Below are 11,295 nucleotides of genomic sequence, written 5' to 3'. Positions count from 1 at the left end.
TGGCATGGGGGGAGGCTCCCGCTCTTCTCTTCTTCTTCATCTTCTTCTCTTCTTCTTTTCTTCTCTTCTTCATTTTCTTCTCCGGGCCGCTCCGCACCCATGCTGGCATGGAGGGAGGCTCCCACTGTGTGACGGCGCTCCTCGTCTGACAGTTCTTAAATAACGGGGGGCGGGGCCACCCGGTGACCCCGCCCCCCTCTGACGCATGATGACTTGACGGGACTTCCCTGTGACGTCACGGGGAATGCCACAGGGAAGTCCCGTCATGTCCCGTGCGTCAGAGGGGGGCGGGGTCACCGGGTGGCCCCGCCCCCCCCCGTTATTTAAGAACTGTCAGACGAGGAGCGCCGTCACACAGCGGGAGCCTCCCTCCATGCCAGCATGGGTTGCGGAGCGGCCCGGAGAAGAAAATGAAGAAGAGAAGAAGAGAAGAAGAGAAGAAAAGAAGAAGAGAAGAAGATGAAGAAGAAGAGAAGAGCGGGAGCCTCCCCCCCATGCCATGGGTGCGGAGCGGCCCGAGGAGAAGAAGATAGAAGACGCCGCGGAGGAGATGCTGGACGAGAACGCCGGAGGAAGAACCAGAAGAGCCAGAAGAACCAGAAGATGAAGGAAGATAGAAGAAAGAAGAAGTATTTAAATAAAGGAATTGTCAAAAACTGTCTCTTGTCATTTTTAACATTTTTGACAGTTTTTTAGTGAAATGGTAGGGGTAAGTACCCCCTTACCATTTCACACAGGGGGGGTCGGAATCTGGGGGTCCCCTTGTTAAAGGGGGCTTCCAGATTCCGATAAGCCCCCCGCCCGCAGACCCCCACAACCACCGGCCAGGGTTGTGGGGATGAGGCCCTTGTCCTCATCAACATGGGGACAAGGTGTTTTGGGGGGCTACCCCAAAGCACCCTCCCAATGTTGAGGGCATGTGGCCTGGTACAGTTCAGGAGGGGGGGGCCGCACTCTCGTCCCCCCCTCTTTTCCTGCGGCCTGCCAGGTTGCGTGCTCGGATAAGGGTCTGGTATGGATCTTTGGGGGGACCCCACGCCGTTTTTTTTTTTTTTTTTTTTTTGGCGCGGGGTTCCCCTTAAAATCCATACCAGACCTGAAGGGTCTGGTATGGAATTTAGGGGGAACCCCACGTAATTTTTTTTTTTTTGGCCGGGGTTCCCCTTAATATCCATTTCAGACCTGAAGGGCCTGGTATGGAATTTAGGGGGACTCCCACACCATTTTTTTTTTTAATTTTGGTTCGAGGTTCCCCTTTGGGGAATTCCCATGCCATTTTTATCAATGAACTTCTATGTATATTGTCGGCAATGCAATAGCCGCGGGTAGTTTTAAATGAGTTTTTTCCTTCAAAATGTAATTTTGCTGTCAGACTGTTCTAAACACAGGAAACATGCGCCCCTTTACAGGCATACTATAGACACCCCCCCAGGTACAAAATTTAAAGGGATATTACACTTTTATTGTTTGACTTTAAGCATTATTAAAATCACTGCTCCTGAAAAAACGTCAGTTTTTAAAACTTTTTTTTGCATTGATCCATGTCCCCTGGGGCAGGACCCAGGTCCCCAAACACTTTTTATGACAATAACTTGCATATTAGCCTTTAAAATTAGCACTTTTGATTATTCATGTTCGTGTCCCATAGACTTTAACGGTGTTCACTTGTTCGAACAAACTTTTTTCCTGTTCGCATGTTCTGGTGCGAACCGAACAGGGGGGTGTTCGGCTCATCCCTACTAACTTGTAGGTTTAGCAGACCACTGTGAGCAGGACGCACTGCACTAACTGTAAATAGTCTAGCTGCCTGACTGTGGTACTAATAGGATCAAAAGAACACCAGCAATTTTCTTCAGGTAGCTGTATTTACTGTAACAAGACAAGCCTGCCTGTCAGTAAGAAGATAACAGAAACGGATCTAGCTGAACACTGTGAGCAGGACGCACCCCACTAGCTTGTAGGTTTAGCTGAACACTGTGAGGTGGACGCACCCCACTAACTTGTAGGTTTAGCAGAACACTGTGAGCAGGACGCACTGCACTAACTGTAAATAGTCTAGCTGCCTGACTGTGGTACTAATAGGATCAAAAGAACACCAGCAATTTTCTTCAGGTAGCTGTATTTACTGTAACAAGACAAGCCTGCCTGTCAGTAAGAAGATAACAGAAACGGATCTAGCTGAACACTGTGAGCAGGACGCACCCCACTAGCTTGTAGGTTTAGCAGAACACTGTGAGCAGGACGCACTGCACTAACTGTAAATAGTCTAGCTGCCTGACTGTGGTACTAATAGGATCAAAAGAACACCAGCAATTTTCTTCAGGTAGCTGTATTTACTGTAACAAGACAAGCCTGCCTGTCAGTAAGAAGATAACAGAAACGGATCTAGCTGAACACTGTGAGCAGGACGCACCCCACTAGCTTGTAGGTTTAGCTGAACACTGTGAGCAGGACGCACCCCTTACTTGTAGGTTTAGCAGAACACTGTGGGCAGGACGCACTGCACTAACTGTAAATAGTCTAGCTGCCTGACTGTGGTACTAATAGGATCAAAAGAACACCAGTAATTTTCTTTAAAATACTGTAACAAGACAAGCCTGCCTGTCAGTAAGAAGATAACAGGAATGGATCTAGCTGAACACTGTGAGCAGGACGCACTGCACTAAATGTAAATAGTCTAGAAGATAACAGGAACAGATCTAGCTAAACTGAATACAGTGTATATATATATATATGCAACACCTGGGATGCATATATATATACACAATACACTTTAAGTGCAGCTAACTGACTGACTGTCCTGCCTAATCTAGCTAACTCAAATGAAATGACACTGTCTCTCTCTCTCTCTAAGCACACCGGAACACACTGCACAGGGCCGCCGTGCAGGCGGCCTTATATAGTGTGGGGCGTGTACTAAATCCCCTGAGCCATAATTGGCCAAAGCCTCCCTGGCTTTGGCCAATTATGGCTCTCTGTTAAGGCGGCGCTGTGATTGGCCAAGCATGCGGGTCATAGTGCATGCTTGGCCAATCATCAGCAAGCAATGCACTGCGATGCCGCAGTGAATTATGGGCCGTGACGCGCCACACGAATTTGGTGCGAACGGCCCATATCGTTCGCAATTCAGCGAACGATCGAACAGCCGATGTTCGAGTCGAACATGGGTTCGACTCGAACACGAAGCTCATCCCTACTTGTCGAGTATACTTCATGAGATATGGCTGCTGCTGACAGGAAAAGTGAACCAAGCCTAAAGCCTCGTACACACCATCCGACTGTTGGCCAGGAACTTGTCTTGCATACTAATGGTACACAACTGTCAGCCAACAAACACAAACATAGTGATGTACTACGTTGAATTTCAGCTCTTGAGCGCCACCTTTTGGGCTCCTTCTGCTAATGTCCTGTTTGGTGAGCATTGATTCTAAGCATGCATGTTTGTACCTTCAACTTTTGTGTGACGGACTTGTATACTGACGATACGAAAATCTGACAACAGACCGTTGTCCGCCAAAAACTTACTAGCCTGCCATCCAACATTTGTTAGCGGAAAGTTGGATAACAATTGCCTGATGGAGCGTACTAATGGTCAGATTTTAGGCCAACAGTCCCACAATTCCCTGCCGAAAATCCGATCATGTGTACGAGGCTTAACAGGTGGCTTCAGCATCATGAACAAACCATGGCATGTAGGCATGGACAGACATGGAGGGGTGGATGGTTTTGGTTGGAGGGTTTAGCGGTGAGGAGACGATCAGCATAGAAAGATTGGAATGAAAAGAGATGAGAGAATGATGTACTGTGATCACATTTCCTCTCATTACTCCTCACCTCTATTACAAGTCTGAGTGTGATAAGAAGACAAAGGGTTTGTCTTTACAGGGAACTTTACCTGACAGTATTAATGATATATAACTTAATTGGAGAATAGGAATAGAAAGCAGGTATGTCCGGTGTTCTGACGAGAAGTGTCCTCCTATCGGATAGTGTCTGCCCCGCACTGCGCAGGCACAGCGCTTGCGCAGTACGGAAGACAAGGAGACACCAAAAGTCTCCGAAGTTGACCAGCTGACCATCAGCTGTACACGGAGCTTGGGCACTTAATAGTGAACACTTTGTAACAGGGCCCCTCGCGGACTCGCTTCGCTCGCCACGCTTCGGGCACAGCCTCGCTGCGCTTGGCATCTTTTTATTCTAACTCTATGTCCACTTGGATAGTGGGGCATGAGCCTGGACACAGGGCAGAATGAGTGCGCAGGCGCCGTGTACAGCTGACGATCAGCTGTTGAACTTCGGAGACATTCGGCGTCTTGTTTGTCCTCCGTACTGCGCCTGCGCAGGACAGGGCGGACACTATCCGATGGGGGACAGTATTCGACAAGACACCGACTCTATGTAGAACATGTTTGTGAGGCAATGCTAAAATAATAATATTGATCTTTAGATGAGGAGTAGATCGGTCAGATTGGGAGGGGGATGAATAAACCTTCCTTCTATTCCCATCCTGATTCCAGATTTATTGCGGAGATCATCTCCACTTTCTGGCTGTATACATTCCCTATTCACCTCCTTGTACTGCACACACACCCAAGTGTTCTACCGGGAATGACCACAAGGTGGCAGAGCTGAATAAACACTTATGCCGCACTTACACATTGTTACAATAAAAGATCCTCCACAATCTCCCGCCTTACATTGTTACTTTATCTGAAATCACAAGTTGAGAAGATCGTGGAGTTCTTAACCCACAACACAATGGGGGAAAGAAACAAGAAAAACGAAACATTGTATCTACTCAATCAGCCCAGACAAATCTTTGTCTATTTGTATCTATTTTAATCATCACCAGCAGATCAATATATATAGATAAAGCCATAAGCTGCCTGATAGGTAAATGACACAAAATATGTACAAAGTATCATCTACATACAAATCTGATCACAATATCACCTCGGACAGCACACAGTCCTTTATAGAAGTTAGAGGAAGATAATTGTCCCTAGGGCATTGGACATGTTTATCACCTTTACTAATATCTACACTTTTATAGGTAAATTTACACATGATCTCCAATCCTGAAAACCATTATATTCCCATCATCCCCCCCCCCAGTGTCTGAAAGTTTTGATATCATCATTATCGTCATTAGGGGTTTTAATAAAAAAAAAAAAAAAAAAAAAAGTTTTTGTATTAAAAAAAAAGTGTTAGTATTAAAAGGAGGTTCACTTCCGGTTCCGGCGCCGTATGGAGTAGCTGAGCCTCCTCACAGCTCCCACACCACGATCCAAGAATCGGCTTATAAATACATGCCAAATCCCCCCTTGACGCCGGCACACATCCGCGGGTGTTCCCCGCTCTCTTGCCGACCTCCAGAGCACCAGAAACCGGCTTCCTACTAGGCCTCGACGACCTCACTCGGCCCGGCCGTAAATCGAGGCCTAGGTCGCGGCCTACGCGGCATCCACGTAACGAACAAGGGCTACAAAACAACCGCCCGACCCCCCCTCCTGCCGCCTGCAACCTAATCGGGGACCCCCTACTCCCCTAGGATCTCCAGATCGCCAGGTACCGGCCCCCTACAAGGCCGCGACGACTTCACCCGGCCCGGCCGCAAATCGCGGCCCCGGTCTCGGCCTACGCGGCATTCACGTCACGATCTGGGGCTATAAAACAACCGCCCGACCCCCCCTTCTGCCGCCTGCAACCTACTCGGGGACCCCTCACTCCCCTACGACTTCCAGATCACCAAGGTACCGGCCTCCTACTAGGCCGCGACAATCTCACCCGGCCCAGCCGCAAATCGAGGCCCCGGTCTCAGCCTACACTGCCTTCACGTCACGAATCTGGGCCCTGAAACAACTGCCCGACCCCCCTCCTGCCGCCTGCATCCTCATCAGGGACCCCTCATCCACTAATCAAAGAAATGGCTCGGATCCAGCCAGATTCGTCCAGCCCAGCCCTAATTTGAGGCCCCAACCTCGGCCTACGCGGCCCTAGCAGGACAAATAAAGGCTCAAATACAGCCGTCTGACCTCCCCCCTGTCGCCTGACACCTCATAAGGGTCCCCACACTCCCTTAAGGACCGACTGCTGGCACTCAAAAGAAAAACCTACACTCACCTGGCCCAGCTGCAAATTGAAGCCCCGGTATAGGCCTTCAATACCGAGTGCACACCCCCCTCCTGCTGTCAGAAGTCACACCAAAGCCCCCACAAGTCACCCTATGGACCGATTCGTGGAGAAAACTGGCGCGCGCTCTTACGCGGCCGCAACGATGCAACCGGCCCGGACGCAACCCGAGACCCCTGTCCTCCCGAATTCCGCGCCCGACGACCCAGGCATGGAGGTGAACGTTCCCACAGCACCCCCCTCCTCACTCCACTCTCCTCTCTCCCTGCACCCTGCCTCCCCCTCCCCATACCAGGGGGATATTGATACAGATCGTATAGCTCAAGCCGTCGCAGCCCTCCTATCCCCTATGATAACCGCCACAGTGGAAAAGGCGGTGGATGCGGGAATGAGGCAAGTCAAGGCACAACTAGGAGAACATTCAACTAGACTTCACGAGGTGGAACACCGCCTTTCAAGCCTGGAAGAAGAGGTTTATCAGGCACAAGCTACCGAACAAGCACAAGAGAAAACCAATCAATACATACTACAAAAGCTGGACGATCTAGAAAACAGATCTAGAAGGAGCAATCTGCGATTCGTGGGGGTACCGGAATCACTACAATCCTCAGCTATTGCAGAATTCTGCGCCAGACGCGTCCCGGAGGCATTAGGCCTCCCCGGCCCTTTTACGGTAGAACGGGCCCACCGAGTGGGAACATTCGCCCCTGATCGCAAGTCCCCTCGCCCAATCATAGCGAAGTACCTAAACTACAACGACAAGACTGTCATCCTACAAAAGTTTCGGCAAAACAGATCTCTGGAAATTGATGGGATCAAAATCCTGATCTTCGCGGACTATTCCATGGAAGTTTCAAAAAAGAGGAAAGCTTTCCAACACATCTGCACAGAGCTCCATCAGCGACAGATGAAGTTCACCTTGGCCTTCCCCGCAACTCTCCGCATCAAAGCTCCAAACGGAGACCAGCTTTCCTTTCAGGACACCTCTGAGGCGGAAGCCTTCTTGCGTTCACTGCGCACTGAATCTCACTCCGATTCCCCACTCAGGGCCTCTCCAAACAATCGCCCTCTGGACCAACGAAGCCCGAGGAAAGATTCCCCAAAACGCTTCAAATCCTCCGGACCTACCCACCGTAACACCCCCCGCTGACGAGAAGATTTGCTACCCCACCATATTTTCTTTAGGAACATATGTTCTGCCAGCTCCTCGGTATTAAAGACTCCAATGTCTGGACACTCAGGTATATGGTTTGTTTAAGTTTGACTGTTCTCTTTTTATTATGGCACAGTTTTCTTTTCCTTTTATACTACTTCACCTCTTATAGCCTCACTTTGTATGGCCTCCTCCTAATCCTGCACCCATGAGAGGTCCTCCGTCGCAGCCACTGACACTGAGCAATTCAGGGCGCGCACCCATTACAGCGACTGGATCGTTAGGGGAGCTGGCCTGCACAGTGACTCTATGCGGAAAAAAGAGAAGTTCTTCTTTTGTTATGAGATGTTTTTATTTCTTGCTCCTACCCCTCCTTACCCCTCCCCATTATTTGTCTCCAGCAACATCCATCTGCCACTAGACTCTCAGCCACAACTCCTTCCTCATAGCCAATCCACCCTAGCTAACACTACCAGTTCAATTCCTCTCCTCAGGTCTACATATATTGTTAACAATTCACCGGCACACAACCTACCTTTGATATTACCCACATGAAGGTCACCTCTTGGAACGTGAAAGGGCTTAGGTCCCCCGTTAAGAGACTTAAAATTCTTCGCCACCTCAAGAGACTAAAAACAGATATCGCCCTGCTCCAGGAAACCCACCTAACCTCCTCTGACCTCCACCGAATGAAAAAACTTTGGGTGGGTACTGTCCTAGGCTCAAGTGCACTCAATCGCAAAGCAGGGGTTATCATATTAATCCACAAAAACCTTCCCTGCGAGATACTGTCCGTGGAAACAGACAACCAGGGTTGTTTCCTCTCCACACACATAAAACTGGGTAACAGCACTCTAGTGATCTCTAACATATATGCCCCAAATAATCCCGGCAAAAAATTTCTTAATGAAATGTCCTCCTGGATTCTACGCTCTCCGCACCTCCCACATATAGTGGGGGGAGATTTTAACTCCATCATACACCCAATCGATGACAGATCCTCTTCCAAACGAATGCGTCCATCTGCCACTCCGTCTGATCTCACACACTTCGCATCCACTATGGAATCTCTCCACCTACATGACATCTGGCGGCTTTTCCACCCAGCAGATAGAGAATACACCTTTAACTCCAACCCTCACAACATTTTCACTAGAATCGATTACCTCTTCTGCACTGACAGTCTTATCTCCATGATCTCGAATTCTGATATCCATGACATAGCCATATCAGACCACGCTCCCATCTCAATCTCGCTAGATACCCCTGACTTAAATCCTACTCCTAAACTTTGGCGTTTCCCCGCTTATCTCCAAAATAACTCAGACTTTCAACACTACATGGAGAAAGCTTGGTCTGAATTCTCCGAGACTAATTCCCCACATGCAGACAACCCAAACCTTTTCTGGGAAGCTGGTAAGGCCTTCCTCAGAGGCCGAATCATATCGTACGCTGCCTCTCACAAGAGAAACACTTTGACAAATTATAAGAGGGCTAGTGCCAACCTGCGCTCGGCACAACGCTCTCTCTATACTAGGGACTCCCCTGATAACAGGCTACACTGGCAGGTAGCAAAAAGGGATTTTGATACCTGGGCAGATACCCTTGAGCGGACATACAGGGCACATATGACAGCCACCCTTCATAAATTTGGCAACAAAGCTGGCAAACTGTTAGCAAGACTCTGCAAAGGCCCTTTCTGCCCGACACATATCACCTCCCTTCAGGACACCGCAGGTGACATAAAAACCTCACAACAGGACATTAACAAAATAATGTTACAATACTACTCCTCGCTATATGCCACCGACCCTATCGACACGAACACAGCCAAACACTTCCTAGACAGGCTGTCTCTACCCACGATCTCTCCCTCCCAACTTGAAGTCCTCAACGCACCTATCTCCTTACAAGAAATATCATGTCATCCGGAACCTAGCCCCCTCTAAAGCCCCAGGCCCAGATGGGTTTACAGGAGAATTCTATAAGGCCCTACAAACTATCACCGAACCCGCTCTCTTCGCCGTCTATAATGGTATATGGACTGGCGGCCCCTACTTACCGACTGGGAACCAGGCCATAGTCAAACTACTTTCAAAAAAAGGCAAAGACCCCCAAGAACCGGGTTCGTACCGACCCATCTCACTCCTAAATTTAGACGTTAAAATTCTCTCAAAAATAATAGCTTCCAGACTTGCCACCATCATTCCATCTCTGATTCACCCAGCCCAATCAGGTTTTGTGAAGGGGAGAACAGCCACTATGAACATCCGTAAGGTAATGATGGCTCTGGAACAAGCCAAAATCAACCCAGGGGGGGACCATGCCATCATCACTCTGGACGCGGAAAAAGCCTTCGACAACGTTAGCTTCGAATGGCTATCGCTGGCCCTATCAAAAATGGGTTTTTCGGGCCCTTTCCAACACCTTGTACATGCCATGTATGCCTCCCCCGCGGCCAGATTGGTGGCGGCAGGCCTTCTCTCAGATGAATTCCGCCTTTACAAGGGCACGAGACAAGGTTGCCCCCTATCCCCACTCCTCTTTAACATCGCCTTAGAACCCCTCTCTAGATACCTTACTCTAGAGGCCCCATTACACGGCATCAAAATAGGATCCCAAGAACTCCGCACGTCACTCTTCGCCGATGACATCCTAATTCTCACAACCAACCCCTCCTCTGATATGTCCACCATCAAAACAATCTTTGATGAATTTAAACTCTGCTCGGGTCTCCGCATAAATTACAGCAAAAGCAAAATTCTCCCCATAGGCACTTTATCTGTCCCTCGCTGGGCACAACACTCACCCTTTCCAGTAGCCAAGTCACACATAACATATCTAGGCATTAAAATAGGAAGACTGCCCCATTCTATATACCATCTAAACTATCCCCCACTGTTGAAAAGAATTTCTCAAGAATTGGATAACTGGATGGATCTGCCCCTTTCGCTCCTGGGAAGATGTCACCTAATAAAAATGGTCAGTTTCGCTCGATTACTTTACCCTCTCCAAACGATACCATTACTTCTTAAACATGCAGATATCAAAAACTTAAACAAAGCCATCTCCAAATTTCTCTGGCGGAACAAAAGACCACGTATAGCCCTTGCTAAACTGTATCTTCCCAGACGCGAAGGAGGGATTAGTCTCCCAAATATCAGAACATATAACCTCTCTTGCCTACTCAGGATAAGCCTAGACTGGATATCGCAACTTTCTCGCTGCTCTAATTACTCCTTGGAAGCTTCAATGGCCCAACCGTACTCCCTGGTGGCATTACTTCATTGCAGGTGGAAATCAACTCCCCCACCTATACAACACAATCTTCTCCTTAGAGACACAGCCATAGCTTGGAGGGAAACACGGAAAGCACTGAAACTTTCACCCTTAATGTCCAGACATCTCCCGATTCAAGGAAACCCCAGCTTCCCACCGGGATTGGGATACAAACCCTTCACTATTTGGCAACAAAAAGGCCTCACACATTTTTCCACCCTATGTGATCTGGAAACAGGACGCCCTCATAACTTCTCTGTCATCGCAGAAACTTTCTCTCTCCCCACATCTCATACTTTACACTACGCACAATGCGTCAGCTTTATAAAAGACTCATGCAGAGAGGAAAGTAAGAGATTTCAGACATCCATCACAGACTTACTACTCCACAGGGACTCCTATAAAATCTCGGATATCTATAAACCTTTCTTGATAAGGACTACTCCCCCACTCGCCTCCTCATCGGTAGCAAACTGGGGAAAGGATTTCCCTGACTCAGACATAGTGGAAAAGGTTCTCCAGGGGTACCAGAAAACGCTTCAGCTGACCCCCAATGAGGTATGGAGAGAAACTCAATTAAAGATTATGCACCGCGCCTACATACCCTTCATCTCGGACAAGACTGTCCAAGGTGCAGCAAATTGCCCCATGTGTCGACAGCCAAAACCATCACTTTCCCACCGTTTCTGGTCATGCCCCTTCATCTCCACTTTCTGGGACCAAATCATCTC

Source organism: Aquarana catesbeiana, linkage group LG08, assembly GCF_042186555.1.
Source record: "Aquarana catesbeiana isolate 2022-GZ linkage group LG08, ASM4218655v1, whole genome shotgun sequence".
NCBI lineage: Eukaryota > Metazoa > Chordata > Amphibia > Anura > Ranidae > Aquarana > Aquarana catesbeiana.
Note: the sequence above shows the minus strand (reverse complement) of the source record.